The sequence below is a fragment of the Ambystoma mexicanum genome, chromosome 3q, assembly GCF_040938575.1.
Source record: "Ambystoma mexicanum isolate Mex_15411 chromosome 3q, UKY_AmexF1_1, whole genome shotgun sequence".
Taxonomy (NCBI): domain Eukaryota; kingdom Metazoa; phylum Chordata; class Amphibia; order Caudata; family Ambystomatidae; genus Ambystoma; species Ambystoma mexicanum.
In genome coordinates this window covers 784,318,767-784,337,348 of record NC_090926.1, presented here as the reverse complement: position 1 = coordinate 784,337,348, position 18,582 = coordinate 784,318,767, and the positions used below count along the sequence as shown (strand labels likewise).

Sequence of the window (18,582 nt, the reverse complement as noted above, 5' to 3'; positions counted from 1 at the left end):
ATTAGATATACTGGTTTCTTTATATTTTTGTAATGAAATATTATGCATTATTCTAAAAAGAAAATATGTTCACCCCAGATGAGACTCGAACCACAATCCCTGGTTTAGGAGGGCAGAGCCTTATCCATTAGGCTACTGGCACACGAAACAGACGATGTCGCTGAAGCAAGTGATATACGTGTGATCACTGCGCATGCGCGCTGCTTACTTACATGTTTCCATTATTTTACTTCTTGCAATGAAAACCTACTCCCTCATATAGAGTATCCAAGCGACTGCCCTTTTCAAATCACATCTCATAATAACACTCTTTATTACCTTCCACTTCATCACTCTTTACCGCTTCCACAAATATTCCTTTCTTAGTGGCGCCCAGTTATACGTCCTCCTTTCCCCGTCTTTGTACCACTTGGCCCTTCCACCTCCTAAATTACATATATGCTCATAGAAATAAATATCACCCACCCCTTGTGAGAGGTAGGTCTCACGTCAGAAACGCCACAACCCCACCGAAGATATGTTCCCCTAACTAGACATGCCTCGCGTTATTTCGCCCGGTGTTGCATGATATCCTGCATCCCCATGGCAGCATGAGGGAGGCCGCCGTGTCCGGCAATCTTCGGAGCCCCGCCCACCCACAGAGGCGCACGCACAGCTTCCTCACAAAATGCAGTACCCAAAGCAGCTACTCGAAAGAGCAGTTGCAACAAGTCGACACGTTTCCGCTATATAGATGCAAAGCGCAGCAGTTTTATGGATGTACATCAGCTAAAAATTACCCCTCACCCCAGATGGGACTCGAACCCACAATCCCTGGCTTAGGAGGCCAGTGCCTTATCCATTAGGCCACTGGGGCTATATATGCATTTGTCTGCTTTAATCTATCCCAAAGATAAGCGTGTACTGGCCTCTTTTTAAACATAAGCAAATGCTGTCAATAAACAAGCACTGGCAAAGTCAACAGTTTGTGGTTTGCACCTGCTACCATCAGCGTCCAATTAATACCACTAGGGCAGTGCCTGACGAGACCCTTTCCTATGCCTACACAAAAGCCCAAACTGTTGGCATTGCCAATGCTTGTTATAGTGTGCACTGCTTTGGCTTTTGTGTAGCACTCTCGGACCTATGGGTGTGTAGCGCTATAAAAGAAATACATTATTATTATTATTAATAATAAAGGCACTTGCTAGGCACAGCCTTAGTGTTGTTGACTGCCCATTGTTGGTAATAGGTGCAAAATGTTACGAGTTCCTGTGCAAGTAATAGCAGTGCATGGCAAAAGCTTCAAACATAGGTGCAAGCCAAAAATATTGGCTTTGCCAATGCTTGTTTTAAACAAACCTTCAGTGGCTTTGTCAATGTTTATTTTTAACAGGACTTCAGTGAAGGACACACAGAATGCTTATAAATCAAATGGGTGAAGGCAGGCCTGGTAAGATGTTTTTAGTACACCAGTAGGGTGTTTACAACTCCACCGACACGTTTTATAATGGCACAATCCCATTGGAAAACACTCTGTGAATCATGCCCTAAGTCATTAACTTAGCTCTAGGGTTCCCATGAGGTGTTTTGGGCGGGCAGATGCAGGAATGGGTGGGAAAGGTCATGGGCAGGAAATGGGTGGGCACATAACCAAACAACACCTACAGAGTCTGTGCCCTCATATGTCATTCCTCCCTATCTGTACACCAATGCAATAGTTTCAGCTTATAGATGTCGCAAGCGACACCTAGTGGCCAAACCTAAAAATGAGGAGCGGTAGTTCCACCTCCTGTAAGTCAGGCTGGCAGTCCTGATATACAAGAAAATTTAGTAACAGTTTTGTTGCCTTTGGGGAAATCTGGCCAGGGTGGGAAAGCAGTCTCTTATGACCCTCAGCAGAAGAATAAGGAATGATATTTCCATTACCTCTACAGTGGCAGGTGTCCCCTATCATAACATTGGTGCATGGTAGGTCTAAAAGGACCATGGCTGCTTCCCAGGCTGAGGCCCATGGGGTCCTTTCTTGTGCACATTTTTAGGGCTGCAACTTGGGCCAAGCCACATACCTCAATTGTTCACTACCACCTTGATCTCTTGGAAGTCATGGAGTGTAGTTTTAGTAGAAGAGCCCTGGCTTCTTTTGGTAATTGAATGTTGTACAAATAAACACTGTGCTGCATTTGACTGTAAGAAAGTGGATATGTAGGGGGAAAGAGGAGCAAATTATGCTGTACGGAACTGTCCCCGCCAGACAGCTTTTGAAGCATCTCTGCATTTAAAATGTCCTGAAAAAACTTTTTGCAAAGTTCTCCACCCTCGGTGGGTTCATTAGGTACAGTAAGGCCTCATCTAGTGAGTACTTGAAGAGGTTCACCATGGGTAATTTCTCCTAGTTTACTCTTGCTCCTCACAGTAGTATGAGATAAAGGAGATTAGACTACTGCAAAACAAGTTATTAACTAAAATCCCTCAGCCCATAGACTGAAGTTCATTACCTGGCACAGCATTTTAGAAGGCCTAGTGCTTAGTGTTAGGCAAGAATTGATGTAGGAACCCTGTGGGAGACTACACAACACTTGTCCTCTTGGTATAAAGTAGCCCACCCTTTGGTATATGCCAGTACTACACAAGTTGGTAGTGTGACTGAGCAGCCAGGCTTATCTCCCAAGGGATAAATGTGAGCTGTAGAGCTGTAGCAATGAAATTTGCAAATACAAGTAACCGAGTAACACTTATTCTCAAGGTATTAGTTAAAAATAGTTATTTATATATAAGCATTCTTTAAAAGGGTCAATATAGGTAGCAATCAAATATACTTTAAAATACTTTTCCAGAATCAACACAAAACTAGTAGATACTCTTTAGAGATGCTTTTTACACACTTCCTACATCCTGAGGTGACTTCACTAACTAGGACAGTACTGGCATTTATGTATCACTAGTACACTTTGTAGATTCTGAGGTTTGTAGAAAGGAAAGGGTAACGGAAGGAAAAAGGTTAAGCAGGTTCTCAGAGCATGTGAGCACTTAAATCTTCCAATGAAGTCTAGATAAAAACCTTTCCCAGCAATAATAGTTGAAAACCAAGTTATCACATCTGCGGGACACTAAATACCAAAGTTAAATGGACTAGAAGAGTCTGCAGGGAGCCAGGACAGCCAAAGTCAATTGGAGCACAGTCTATGGAGCTGAGGCACTTCTTAAATAACAAAGTCTTGCACAAAGTTAGAGAGTGTGTTGAAGAAAAATCGCGGTAGGGGCACAAGCTGTTACACTTGTGAAAGGTAGAGCTGAAATCAACTCTGGCAAAGTAGCTAATGGAAGTGTCAACTGAGAAGAGCAAAGCTAAAGAGACAGAGGTAAGTACCCCAAGTCGGAACAGTACCTTTGGTTAGAAGAAAAGTGGTCCAGCTGGCTTCTGCCTGGTTGCAGTGATGCAGATCCTGGGTTCCTGGGCCTCAGTCATGGGGATAAGATGCAGGAAGTCTGGAGGACTCCTGCAGCAGCAATTCGGAGGTCGGAGGCAGCTATGGTTTTTTTTCAGATCAGCGGCACTGTGCGGTTTCAGCGCTAGGTTAACAGCACCACCGCAGTACTTGAATATCGGTTGGGCTTCATTCACTCCTTCAGTCCTGCACTCTTGTGAGGGGACTTGAGCTCTGGTCATCTTGCTTCTGTAGGGTACTGGGGAGACTCCTGGAGCTTCTGGCCGGATTGCAGACGTTTCACTCGACTACAGATTTCTGGACCCCTGGAACTCGGTTCCTGCAGCAGCAAAGAAGTACAGCCAATGGGGGAAGGTGATCCAGTGGAGTTCGTCTCAGGGGTAAGCTGGCCCCGCTAACCCAAGGGAAGAAGTCATACCTTCCAGAGCTTCTCTTGTCGATCAGAAAAAGGAGCTTCAGCACAGCAGCAGGGCTTCACCGGGAAATTCAAAGGTCCAGGAGGATGCCGAAAGCTTTGTTCATGGTTTCTTCATTGGGTGGTTCTTCCCAGTGGTCGACTCTGTCTTCAGTCCCAAAACCCTTGCCTATTAAGCAGGTTTCTCCCATTCATGCACAGCCTAGCTGTTAGTCAAACAGCAGGGTGGCTGTCCTGAAAGGACAGCAGGCCAGCCTATCAAGACTGGGTGCATTCAGGCGTTCCTACAGACAAAGGACAGGAGAGTTTCGGGAACCTCCCTCACTTCCTGCCCTTCTAGACACACTGTAGCCAGAGGCGAGTTTCAGTACTGAAGCCCGCCAAAGACAAAATGAACAAAGGGCTCAAACCTGGCTTGGTGCGCAGAGTAAAACCCAAGAAAGACTTCACAAACAGAAAATGGCGAAAAAGAAGACCGTGCCATTTTGATAAAATGGTCGCCCATGGGTGCTATACTGCAGCTGAGGATTCAGCCTGCTGTAGTAAAGCACAATGGTAGGAAGATTAAACCACTGCCACCAGCCATTTAAAGTAGTGAGGGTAACATACCATTTTTTACATGAGTAGATAGGAAAAGGGGCTACTATGTAATCCCCCAGCACTCCATATAAGAAGGGGTGTGCTGGACCTACAAAGAGATAAGGTAAGTAACGTCAATTTCACTTTACTATTCTTGGGAACAGTAGTTTACCCAAGAAAAGGTATTTAAACCTTACGAGAAATCTAAAGGATTTCTCTGTGACACTGCACTGAGGGTTTGTCAGACTCCAAAAACAAAGGAAACATAATTCAACATAAATAGTCACAACACATGAGAGAGTGAGAAAAAGGGCCCAATCACTCCAGAGTTAAAATTAAAAAGTCCTAAAGTCCAGCAAAAGAGCTGTGGGTCTGTAAGGTGGGAGGAATTTAGCACTGAAATGAAAATTCTCCCTAACACTTAGAAGCCGGAACGATGCAGGGGTACAAAAAAGCAACTTGCCTGCAACAAATTATAAAGCCATGGGCGCCAAATATGCAGGAGCTCTGGGGACCCTACCCCACCCCCCGGGAAATGCTATTTTCATGAAAGTCCATATTCTTAGAGAAATATTAGGGGAGACTAAAATTCTATGCGATACGGAATATTACATAACACCGGCCCCAAAGAATTATCCTTCCCCAGTATCCCTTACCCAGTAATAGCTACACACTTTACGGACATACAGTAACATCACAGCTGTCAAAATGAACAGATATGATTTTCCCATAACTGTCACAAACCCAATGCAGAATCGATATGTGCTCACGCTGGCAGCCCTAATTTGAAAACGTGATTGTTAAAAAGAAGGGTAGAGGAGTATTAATACCAAATTTAAAATTGCACTGAAGCCAGAGAATATCAACTGTTTCTGAGATGTGGGTGTATTACGCCTATGTCGAGGATATCTTTGTCAAAACAATAGTCGGGTAATGTACAACCAGAAGGAAGCTTTCCGATTCAGAACAGTGTCAATATTTTCAAATTTATTTTTTCCACAGCTCAACACAGAAGACCCTTTTTAACATGATTTTAAACGCGCTCTTTACTCTCTCCACTGATACGGTTCGTGCTGCACTCAGTGCGTAGTTCCTATTAGTATTAACTTTTACGTGCATCAGGAGCTCAACATGGGGAGAGCCGGCTAAAAACTAGAGTTTCAGATGACACGTGTCTCGTGAACAAGTCTGGATCCCAGCTCTTGCCTGAGACTTGGGGATCTGTCCCACGTCTTTACGAGAAAGAGGGACAGAAACCTCTGTTTTTGGCATCTTGCACTGGAGCCTGCTGGTAATATTCATGCACAGAATGAGAGGCTGTGCAGGAAACAGGAAAGAGGCCAGGACATCCACACACTTACAATAGGACAGGAGCTAATTCAGCTTTAAGAGCAGTATTTCCTGGGAATGCTTCTCTAGGGAGCTGCCACCGAGTATTTGTTGCTGGCCCATCTGCAGCTCGTGACAAGCATATGCAAAATAAAACCACCATTGTTGGCTCTCTGTGTATGCAGTGGGTGTGTGGGGAGGATGGAGTCTGCCAGCTCGGCAGTCCCACAACAGTGACCTGCGACACACCCACCATCCATTCCCTGAGCACCAAGGAGAGTGCAGCACAATGTTTTCATGTGGCTGGACAGTGAATGCAGCTGACATCTTGAAAAGGAATGTTGTGACTCACTGCTACGGGTCATATACTAAAGAAACTGGAATGTTTATACTTGACACACACATCTTTGGAGATGTTAACACGTTACAATTTGGAAATATGTTTTAATTAATACATATTCTCTTTGGAATAGTAAAATGTTTTCAAAATATGAGCAAATGTTTTTATAACACGTAATGAACAATGAACATTATGTTTAAGCCCTACATTTCAAAACAAATGACTTTGTTTTGGTGAATCCAGGGTTTTCCTCAAGAGCTAACAATTAAGTGCATCTCCAATATGGCCACCAGCATGGAAGAGCTCAGACCTCAAAGAGTTCCCATGCAGAGAACGTGTGGGAGGGGAAAAGACAGGAAAGGGTGGGATTAGCCATAGGGATTAGCAAGGCAATGGGCAAGGTTTATAACCAAACTATAGTGTATCCCTCCACAATGTCATTTGTATGTGCCCCTCTTCAAAAGCCATTCTCCCAAACCCTTCGTCCTATGTAAATCTGAATCAGTATTTGAATGAAATAGTTTGGGTTATTATAGGTGTTGCAAGCGACACCTAATAGCCCAGACTACAAATAGCAGTGCTTTACATGATATAAGAGGTTGAAGGGGGGACGGACTTTAGAAGGGCCGGCCGTAGGATTTGTGAACAGCAAAAGATCTGTGCCCCCCCCTTATGTGCATAAATAGTGACATCATTGATATTACAGAAAATATTATAGAATGAGATTTCCAGGTATCATGGGAATTTAAATTAAAAACATGTTGCTATGTGCAAGGCAAGAGATAAATAAATGGTGACGTCCAGTATATGAATTATCACTGTTAATATTTACCTATGTGGGAATATCAGGAGTGATGCTTTTTTTTGAAGTATCAGACAGTGTGAGCAGAACACCATATATAGACTTTTATTTTTGGCAGATAAGGCATAGTGAGATCATAGGATTTGTGCAGGAGCACACATTTTGGGATTTGAGACCAGTCTACACCTCATGAACCTGAACACATCTCTTCCCAGATGTAGTTGATAGAAATATGGTTTGTAAAAGCTCTTTTTGAAACTTTTGTTTGAAAACTCCATCTGACTGGAAGGCATTGCAAAAATATGATTGTGTTTTGCGAACTGAAGTTAACTGCTGTTTTTACAGAAGTTCCCTAATTGTTATAATTGTATAAATTTGGCCATATTGTCCAAACTAACTTATGCTTTTATTTCAGAAGCTACAGATGAGGAATATTTTGGCTGTTAAAAGAAATAAACTCCAAGCAGGTTTCAAGCATGTCATGTCAGGGCAAGGAATGACCCTGGGGCATACAGGGTAGGTTGTCTACTACAGGGTTGCGCGATAGTGTGATAGAGCCCATTTCTCCGTGAGGTCTTGAGTCTGTGAAGTATGCAATTTTACAGGTTTTCAAATGTTAACAAAACTAACAGGGCTCCAGTCCTAAAAAAAAGTGTGGGGGTCCTTAATATTATGTGCGTAGGCACTGGGTACATGGGGACAGATGGCAATGCTGCACCAGTTCTCCTTTCCATGCTGATCGAAATCACTGCTGGGTTTAGGCTTAGTGACGTGTTAGCATGTATCTTGCAAAATTAGCAAGTGCTTCTCACTTACAAATGGGAAGGGAGCATCATCAATAGACCACCTGGCCCTTATTTGGAGGGGGTGGGCAGGCCAATTCTGTTTTGTGGGTTTGGGGGCAGCAGGGCGAAGCAGGGGATTTTATAGCAGAACGATATAAAAACAACTCAGCAGATTAGGGGACTGTTTCTGAGATGGTACAGGTTTAGCCCTTCCTGTAAATCAGAAGGCTTTTTTCCTATTCCTGTTGTAAAATGTGTTGTTTAGGCCTGTGGATGGGACACCCCTCTATAACTCAGTGTGGGAATCTCTGCCCCCGTAGTGAAGATCAAAAGCTGGAACCCATGAATATACGCATAGTAAGTGAACATATCTTAAAGTGAAATATATACATTTAGTTCAGTTGACCTTTGCTCTTAGAAGAAAGCTTGCAAGACAAGAGAGGATTGGCCATTAAAAAAAATAATCAACACCGGAAGAATAACCTGAGAGAGGAGAATTAATTATGCTGGCAAAGTATAATGAAATATTGAATTGAAAACAAAATCCAAATATGGACGTGTGCTTTGATGACACTTTTATGTGGTCTTGTGGATAAAATGACAACGAAGGATGAAATCCTAGTATCCGAACACTTGAACAAGCTATTTTTTTTAATGCTGGCCACAAAAGTGGGCGGATGCTGTGCAACCACATGTATCCTCGACTTGTGCCCTGAAAATCAGCACAGGGCCAGAACCAGGGAAAATTACCCCTTCCGTCTGCAGGACTGCAATATCCCCCACCACATCCTGGGCAAAAATTCATGGCTCACTAGCCCTCTCATCCTTTCCCCTCTACCCCTCACAATTGGCTTTCAACAATACTCGATTTTATAAAGATGACTTGAATAGTACAGAAACGATAGTACTTGCATAAATATAGAAATCCTTATACAAATATTTTAGTCTAAATTTGTACAATTGTGGCATCATTCACCCACCTTGAAACAAAGTCTACAAATAGCAGAATGCAATTGAGTAGTAGGCAAAACATAGCCTGTCGGTTTTCATAATGTATTTTCAAGACTTAACGTCTCATAACAAAAGGTAATGTGTAAATAGGTTACTTGTTTGTGTTTCAATGTTTGACATAAGAGTGTTTCATATAGAATGTGAGGAAAATGTTACATTCTACCAAAAATAAAATCTTTTTTGTGTGTTAAATATGAACATGTCAAAATAAGGCAGATAGATTGAAACTGTTTTGTGTGATATATTTAATTGTCCTGGAGGAGAGCATACATTTAGGCAGCTGACTAGTGCTTTGTGTGTGCTTTCAAATTAAAAATGCAGTTCTTAACACAGAAACGTTAAGAACGTCTTGTACAAAACAACAGTCTCTTAAATGAGCCATCACTTGTAAATCGCACCCCCTTTAAATGCTCTGCTTGAAGAAGGAAAGTTGTAAGCGTACTTACGGGGTCTGCAGCATCTGGTGGGCCACTGGGAGGGGGTAGAGCATCTCAGGAGGTTGGGAGGTGACATGTTGCCTCACTAAGACAAACAGAAACGAGAGCCTTGCACCTAGCACAGTTCCACACAATGGCTAACAATATGGTGCAGTGCAATGGCTAACCATAGGGCGTAGCACAGTTCAACACAATGGCTAACTATTGGGTGCAGTGCAATGGCTAACTATGGGGTGCAGCACAGTTCAACACAATGGCTAACTATTGGGTGCAGTGCAATGGCTAACTATGGGGTGCAGCACAGTTCACAATAGTAGTTGTATGAGAGTGGCAGGTTTTCTGTGCTCCCCGCCCGTACTACCTTACCTGGTTGTCGCTGTTGGATGACTTGTCGGGCGTCCATGGCCTAACAGGGGCAAACAGGGATGGGAGCTGCCCAAAGGGGAGCTGCCTAAGGGGGAGCTGCCCTCTGCCTCTGGCCCTTAGCCGGCTGCCCTGGAGTCTTCATTGAAAAGGGCTACTTCCTTGTGTAAGCATCCCATTGTGGGCTGGGAGGGCGGTGGTGGGGTGTTAAGGGGACAGGGGAGGAAGAAGGCAGGAGTAGCGGGAGAAAAGGCAATCAAAGGCCGGGGGAGCAGGATAATAATTAAGTAAACACAAAATTAAAGAATAACATACGTAAACAAGGCCGGGAGAGTGCAGGATGTTAGGCGGAAACCTGTGCAGTTCCCTCTGGGACCACTGCAAAAGATTTAGGACTACAGGTGTTTGGCAGTAAACCCACTTGGTAGCAGTCTGTATCACACAGATTCACTTGGAAGCTGTGGCTGAGCAGTCAGACCTCTCTCAAGAAGAGTTAAGCAGTATGTGGAGTATACAAAATAGGGCAATTTGTCACAGTAAGACAAGCAAACACAGAACAAGGCTTCAGTGTAAAGATATAAAGGTATTTATTTATAACGGCACATCTATAGAAAACACTTTGGCACTATCACGGCAAACACTTCAATTACAATTACTCTACGAAGAAAAACAGATCAATCCCCTAACAATAGTTCGACAAGTCTAGGTTCTACCAGCATCACTTTTTTTCAGACAGAGGTGTATGCCTCAACCTAGATGGCACACTAGTATTTGTTAGGACGGGAGAGAAAATAAGCAGGTTACAAAATCAACACGGTCCCAATACTGAATGGACAAATGCAAGGCAAGAAGACAAGAACCACGATAGATTATAAAGTTCAGAGGCCAGGCCCACTCGGAGAGAGGCGAGGCGATATGTCTCAAAAGTATCTTAGTGGAAATGCGTTCGTGTCTTTGAAGCAAATTGTTATCGGCAGATTGGACCAGTTCAGAACAACACGCTAGAGAAATCTTGGAGGCGACCCTATGGAGTGGCGAGGATTCAGACACCTCACTCTATCCGGCAACAAGGGAAGCCAGGCGGACACAGTACCTTGATTGTGGGGAGACAGCTCCGGCGGGAGCAGTTGTTCCTGGTGGTGGATGCACGCCCGGTCTTTGCCAAGAGAAGAGAGGATCTCGTCGTCGAAGGAAAGTTGAAGATCGTTGCACCACCAGGGAAGAGACCAGCCGCGGAGTGCTCAGTCACAGGCACCACCTTTTGGTCGCGGTACAGGGGTAGTGGCTATCCGGTTGCCGAGGTGCTCTGCACGGGCAATTCGACCACTGCGCCCTGAGGCGAAGAAAAAGCAAAAGGGACTGGTTGTTCCCACCAGTCAGGGGAAGAGACTCTCTGGCAGGGAGATCTCCTCTGTCGTCGGAAGTGGTGAGTCGGTTCAGCAGGGCTCCACCGGAGGTGTCGGCATTGCAGGTCGGCTCAGCTTTACCCTCGTCGGATTCTTAGGTCCTGTGGCGACTTCTGAAGATCCAGTCCCAAAAGCCCTGCTTTTATGCAGAAAACCCCCATTCATTCAGCCTAGCTGTCAATCAACACATGCTAAGTGGTGAGCGGGGAGGCTCACCACTTGGGCCAATCACACCAGAGTGCGACCGGAGTTGGCAAGGCAACTCGGTCCAGGGTGCCTAAACCCCCTCCCACACCCCTGTGGTAATCCAGACAGAATGGCACCACTTTGGAGGGTCTCTGTACAGAAGCCCGCCAAAAGTGGAACAAAGGGCTCGACCTTTGGTTTAGGAGTCACAGAGTCGAACACAGACGCCATTTTAAAAACCGAGTTCTGGCAGAAAATACCATCCGATAGACTTATTTAATTTAAGATAAGTAGACCGGTGGTATGTTGGAGATTAACGAGAAACAGTATCAATCTCTAACAATGGGAAGAATCCCATAGGGTTATATTCGGGGTCGAATATAACAAGTAGTTTCCACTGCCACCAGCCAAAACTCAACGAGGGGGGACGGGACAGTGCCCCCTCGAATAACAGACCCAGGAGTAATCGAATTACCCCTACTAGTACGTCCACAATAGGATGGTTTGTACTAGTTCTGTTAGTAAATTTAGGTCTAGTAAAGCCAATGGTGACTTAACTGACAGTAGTCAGTCCCCGGGTATGGAGTCTATGAGGGAGGTCCGCTAGGACGCCCCAGTGTTACGGCACGTAGGGTGCGGTGTAACACACATAGAAAAACATATGAGACCCTATGGAGTAAAAGACCCCATAGCCCATAGAACACATTGACATTCAAAGGAATTACACACATTCATGCCCAAGAGTGGGAGAAAAAGAGTCTCACTCTTGGCAGGATGGAAAAAACAAACTCCAGAAATCCAGCAAAGCTGATGGGGGACTCACTAGGTTAGGAAATTCAGCCTAAACAGAGAATTCTCCCTAACGCAGGAAAATACTTAATTAAGGATCGGGGGAGAGGGGAGAGCAAGATAACAAAATAAATCAAGACTGGGGGGGGCAGTGGGAAATGAGCAGGAAAATAAATGATTAAGAGGTTGGGGGAGTGGGTTTGAGGCCACTTACCTGCTGCACCGAGCACAGAAGACAGAGCAGGACCCATACACAAGGCCTGCTGGTGGAAAGAGCATCTCTGGCTCGGTGTTTGGTTGTTTCTGTTTGCTTCCTTGTGGGTAGTAAAGTGGAGTTTGCTGATGTAGACTTTAAATGGAATGTCCAATGTGTTACAAGCTCCTTATACGGCAGGAGATGTTTACACTTGTGGATAGAATAGGGCCCCATAAGTAATGGCACCTCTGGCATTGATCAAGAACACTCTCGGATAATGGAATATCTTGTAATAATTGATCTCTACATGTATAAGATCCAAATTCCCCAACAAGAGAATATAGCTTTCCAAGGAATCCAAGCAAGATCACAGAGCAGTCAGTCATAGCTCTGAAGAAACACCTTTGTGACCTTGCGATCAACGCAGATAATGATTTTCCATGCCAATTTCATTCACCAATCAGAGCAAAGTGGGCTGTGTAGCTCCCCTTTTTCATAACAACTTCCCATTAGTCCCTGAAGTTTCAAAGAGAGACATGGAACCTATTGGTCGAGGGCCATTTGGAAAGGATACTTCTAATGTCTGTCTCCTTCTATACCCTTAATTCAGGTCATTCGTTTTTCACTTTACCTTCTTGATGCTCTCCTAGCATTGGCTGAAGGTGAATTGTTGGTGGTCGATTTAGATCTAGCCACCAGGTATAGCGTGCTGGATAGATTGTTCCATTCATGCATGCATAGGGTACGGGATGTTTCTAGCACCTGCTGTAGAATAACGTATTCCACCAGATCCAAATGGGGAACTTCATTTCATCACCAGTATAATGTGGCATCACTGTGCCAGCCTCCAGTCAACTGTCCCCATCTGGAACATAGATTCCCTCACTCTCTGGCAAGGTTCCAACTTGGCCTTGCATTTGGCATTGCAAGGTTCCTATCATACATCAAAACCAAATAGGTTCCTGATCTACTAAAGATATAACGCACCCTGCTTCCCTGAATTCATGGGAGGCGATACAGGTGTGGGGTTTTAGGCATCCTGTATCCAAGGCTTTCTACCATTCTGCTGCCTACGAGAACTGTCACCAGAGCATTATATCTTGGCGGGAGACTCATCCCATGGGAAGGTTATTCTTGCAACTTGCCCCTCATTCTGCCACCCTGGGCGAAGGCACCACCTTGATGGCTGTGTGAGGAGGCTGCTCTTGGACATGCCCTCGAGTACTTCTTAGGGTAGTGTTCCCTCAAAAACTCCCTCCTTTCATACACAGCTTTACGCCTGGTCTGGGCCTTTCAACTTTCTGCCATATTACCCGCTGATGGATAATGTGGTCCTATTGAATCACATTACATCTCTCGGTTCTCTGCCTCTTGTGAATTTGAAAGTAATAGTCGTGGTTGTGTTGTGTCTGTGCACCCTGTATGCCAGGACCATCTACCAAATCCCTTGCTTAATGGGGTACTTTGGCCTCATTAGCAACTGTAGGATGTCTTTTACGACCATAGTAAACCTTTATACCAAGCAGTTGGCCCTATTGTAATACAATGCTGTGGCATGTGATGTGGTGTGGTGTTGTCCCATGTCTGCTTACACATTCCTTTATCTCCCTCGAGACCAGTTGGTTGCAATTATCAGTGACAGAGTTTCCAGAATGCCCTCCCTGGAAAACAAGTCATCCAGGAAATCAATCATCTTCAGAGTGGTGATCCTTACAAACTTAATTTTGGGCCAGTATGAGAAAAAATCAATAGCCACCATCCCAAACTTAATTTCACTTAGTGGTATGTGAAATGGCTCAATGAAGTCGGAGGATTCTTTCTCCCAAGTTTCTGCCATTACATCCATGGGTTTGAATGGATCAAAGAACACATGGATCACTTTGTCACTCTGCTGGTTTTCCTAGCACCCTCTCACATAACGTTCCCATCTTTGCTAATCCCCTAGCCACCAAAATATTTCTTTAAACAAGGTTTTCGTCCTCCAATTACCAGGATGTCCTGCATGGTTATTACACACAGTCCTTGCCCCATGCCTTAAGAATGGATATTTCTCTCGCCTCTCCACAGCACTACATTCACTACAGTAAGTTCCTCTGCTAAAAGAGCATAAGGTTTCATTTAATTGTCTAGCTTGCTTGAGGCACGCCATCCCTCATGTACCCATAACTTGACTGCAGACACAATTGGGTCTTTGCTTTACCATCTCTCCCAGTACTCCTTGGTAACCATCTCTCAACCAATGATCATTCGTAAGAATCTCTAAACGATTCCTGAAACTGGGCCTCATCAGAGGTTTAGTGGAAATGTAAAATACAGCGGTAACACTTTTACCGCTGCATTTACCGCTCTGCCCAATCTCAAATTGGGCGGAAAGTGCTGGAAGTAAAAATTCCAACCTTTCCGCCCGTTTTTGGTGCTTTTAGACCAGTGCCAAAGGACCCTTTGGGAATGGGGATTTACCTCAACTCGTGATCTGGCACAAATTGCACCGGCCAGAGTTGCAGTAATGCTAATAGCGTTGGGCGGTATCCAGGCACAATTAGCGCCGGGACACCGCCCAACCCCTGATGGGGCCATGCATCATGTCCAGTCTGAGTCTCGAGAGGCAATCTGCCTTGACATTAGTGAGGCCTGTTTTAAGCTTCAAGATGTATCTGAATTTTGCAAAGCTGGGGAATTTTGAGTGACAAAGGTGGAGAGACTCTGCTGGCTCCACCTACCTCTAAGAACTTGAACTAAGGGCTTGTGATCTGCAACAGGGTCACATTCTGCTCCCCACAGATGCGATCTAAAATGCTGTTCCACCCACATGGAGGTTGGTGCTTCAAGCTCTACGACCGAATAGTTTTTCTCTGCAAGGGTCAAAGAACAGGATGCAAAAGTAATGTTCTGCTCAGACTGTCAGGCCGCCTTTAAGAGAATAGCGCCACACCCCTTTGTGCTGGCATCGCTGTAAGCATGGAGCATGTGTGAGCACAAACTGGCATAGATTGGGTCCCTGCATTATATTTCCACCTCGTACATCCGCTTCAATAGCTTCTACTGGGCTTCACTTGGGTCTACCTCTCCCATTCCAGGATGTGACCCAAATACAGATACATCTCGCATTTGTCTGCTTCCAGGGTCAGGCCATGTTTCTGTAAACTCTTCAGCACCTCGAGAAGTACTTCAGGATGTTGGGGCACCATGTCTGTACATACTGAAATGTAATCTTGAAAGAATAAAATATTCTGAATGTCCTGAACTATTTGCCCCATTCGCTTCTGAAAGGCGATGGCGCCAACGCTAACCAAGATGGCACACAATCAAAGTTGTATACTGCAAATGAGGAAAATAAGGTAGTCAGATGGAGTCCAACAAATCTGATGGTGGGCACCATTGAGATGAAAGGTTGGAAGACCCTCCAATATTATTTGCATTCACCCACCTCACACCCACGCATAACGTTATTAATTGTCTGGTTAGGTTACTAAAACTGTGTCTTTGGGTGGGGATCATTTTGCCAGGGGTCCTTTTGAGGGCTTCTTGGAGCCTGAGGAGAACCTCTGCACAGAACTCTGCATTGGTATAGTGCCACTCGGAATTTTAATTTCATGCGTGAACCCCTCGAGTCTTCCAAATACATATGGGAAATTGTAAGTTCTGAAGTTAGTTTGGGCATTCCCACGAGCAGCACTCGTTCAAAAGCTTCCCATTAGAATGTCACCCCAAAGGGTGCTTGCTGTCTCCAACTAAGAATGTGAGGCCCCTTCCTAGTATCATTTATCAATTATTGCTACAAAACATCGAACACAGACACTGCGGATCCCTTAACATGGGATTTTTTAAAACACATGTTAACACATAACAACGAAAATATAGATGGGAGTTTGGGTTGGGGTATTAATTAAGGTGGGGGATGTGGGGAGGTTGCGGGGTTGGTATGTGTTAAAATCCAGAAAAAAGAATGTGATGTTTTGTTGTCTTCAGGTAGATCCATTTATCACACCATCTAGAGTGTGGCCGTGTTGGTTGTTTGGGTCATAAAGCAACCCCCAGATAATGTACATTTTGGGCCCATAATAAGATCTTGGTGACCCAGTGGTGTTCTCCAGCTTTACCACCACAGCTAGAAATTTTCTCTTATACATCTTCTTATGGTGTGCAAGGAAGCGGAGTCCTGCATGAGATACAAAATAAGTCAATCTAATAAAATAGGGCACATTTGTCTTTGCAGATTGTCAAAGTCTTTATCCATATCTTTCCCCACCACAAACACACTGTCCTTGATGGCCGCACAAAGCTTGTCCATGGTGTCGTCATTTGCATCATCATCATCATCATCCAACAGTATAGCGGCCACTTTTTCTTTTGTCTTAGGGCCTCATTACAGGTTTAGTAGTATTTAAGCTGTAGATCCACCGAAATACCACCAAACTGAATCACTGTGACCGCATTCAGTCCAGCGGATTTACCATGGGAATACCAGTGGTGTTGGGGCGGTGTAAATCCACGCTTTTGTAGTCCATTGGACTCCATGGGGATTTCGTCGATTTGGGCAATTTTTGGCAGTAAGGTGGAGGATTGACATCCAGCTTTTTGTTGACGGTTCCTCTGTTTTACCCCAAACCTACAGTACTGCAGAGTGGTAATGCAGTGGTAATAGAATAACCACCATGTTGATTCCATTATTTACCATACTGCTGTACTCGTAGGGAGGCCCTTAGTCTTTGACCTGCACCCTTGGACTGTCTTGCAATGTTTGTGACGTGTCTGGTATGTCCACATTCTTTACACACCTTCCTAACGCAGGGCACTCGTCTCAGTACTATGTGACCGTCTATGTGACCAGAGTCCCTGCAATAATAACATGTTACCATTGCACGGCTGTTTGGACTTGTTTCCAATCTTTTTGTTATGTGCCTTTTTTCCATGGTAGCACCTATCAGTGTTTGTTCCCCTTTCATCTCTAATTGAATTATTTTACAAAATGTTTTGGAGCACTCGGTAGTCTTTGCCAGGTGAATTGCCTGGTCAAGGAAAGTCCCTGCTACATGCCGGAGAAGTTCGATTATATATATATGGGTTTTTGATGTGGATACTAACAGGTGCCTAATGACTTTGCTAAATTGTGCACATTTGTCGGTGGTTGCTAGTGTCCTAAGTGATTACATGGCTAATGGTTCCCTAGTCTAGATATGATGACGCTCCATGATAACATTTCCTTTAGGCATGAAGCTCTTCCCCTGCCCACATGATGATCATATGCATTTAGAGCTTCCCATCCATGCTACCGGGGTGTTTGAGGAAGATTTCTTCAAATATATTGACCCTGCGAGTCTACATTATGCATACAAATGACCACCGTGAATCTTGTGTCATCTGTGGTGCAAAGTAGCTATTGAGGACTTCCTTACCCTGCTTTGATTGTATGGCGAGGTTCCCTGGTCTACGTAGGAATTGTGGGGTCACTTTACTGCATGGTGTCGCCTGCAAGAATAGAATGCGGCGTAGGAAAAATGTTAATGAGCAGTGCTGAACAAGGGCCTTGCTATATGCAGATTGGCTGAGGAATCAGTGAGCCTCGGGGTGTCAGAAGTGTGCTTTGTGTTGAGATTCAATCAGTACTGCATAGGTCATAGACAGATGTTATGTATGCCGTGGACTCGATAGCCCAGTTCTACTTGAGGAACGTGTTGTCCACAGCATGTTGAAGTGTCCTTTACTCTAAGGTACTTCACATGAATGCTGCTCATGGGCTGCGGGGAGGCACAGGGAGGATTGGTAACCCCCTACGATGTGCCGTAGGCGCAGAGGTCCGGCAGGCATGCAAGAACAAAATCCTATGTAGAAAGCACTATTGGGGAAAATAAGATTGTGCTGTGCGTAGAATCCCGCAGAGGGCAACGCCAAGACAGTGTATGTTGTTTCCCCTTCAGGGGGAACCCTCCAAGTGTTTCTGATTCCTGTTCGCCAGGAAGGATGGATCTTTTGGATTGATGCTGTGGTGATCAGCTGGTCTAGAGACAGGCCCTCCTCACCAAATGTTGTCAAATAAGACACTCCAGCAGATCCAAAAAGTGAACTTAATTTCTTCTCCGGTACCATATCCCGTCACCTGTCCTTGCCTGGAATGCCCGAATTCCCAGGCAATGTTCCAACTTTACATTCCATTTGACATTAGGAAGTTCTTATCCTACACCAAAACCAAATAGGTGCAGGAACTACCAAAGATATAACACAAAGTGAAGAGGGAAGTGTGACAGTTGGCAATGCATGCAACCACAAGACACTAGACGCACCCATTTTCAGGAGCCCACCAATCGCATCCTAAGATTGATTAAATTGTTATGATTTTGGAGTTGCTCCAGTGAATGCAAAAAGAGTAAATAGGCACTGTCACTTTGTCTGACCATAACACCATGGTGGTGACATTGGAACTTGGAAACAAACTCTGCCAGTGGTGATTGATGCCTCTGCTCCAAGACCGCCAGTAAGGAAGGAAGCCTCTAACATTGCAACAGATCTCTCCCTGAG

General features: G+C 44.6%; 1 non-coding gene across 1 annotated transcript; it reads right to left on the bottom strand.

The window, feature by feature from the left end:
* Positions 1–783: 783 nt before the first annotated feature.
* Positions 784–856, bottom strand: TRNAR-CCU (transfer RNA arginine (anticodon CCU)). Its single transcript has one exon. It is a non-coding gene; the product is annotated as a tRNA-Arg (tRNA).
* Between the last annotated feature and the right edge of the window lie 17,726 nt (positions 857–18,582).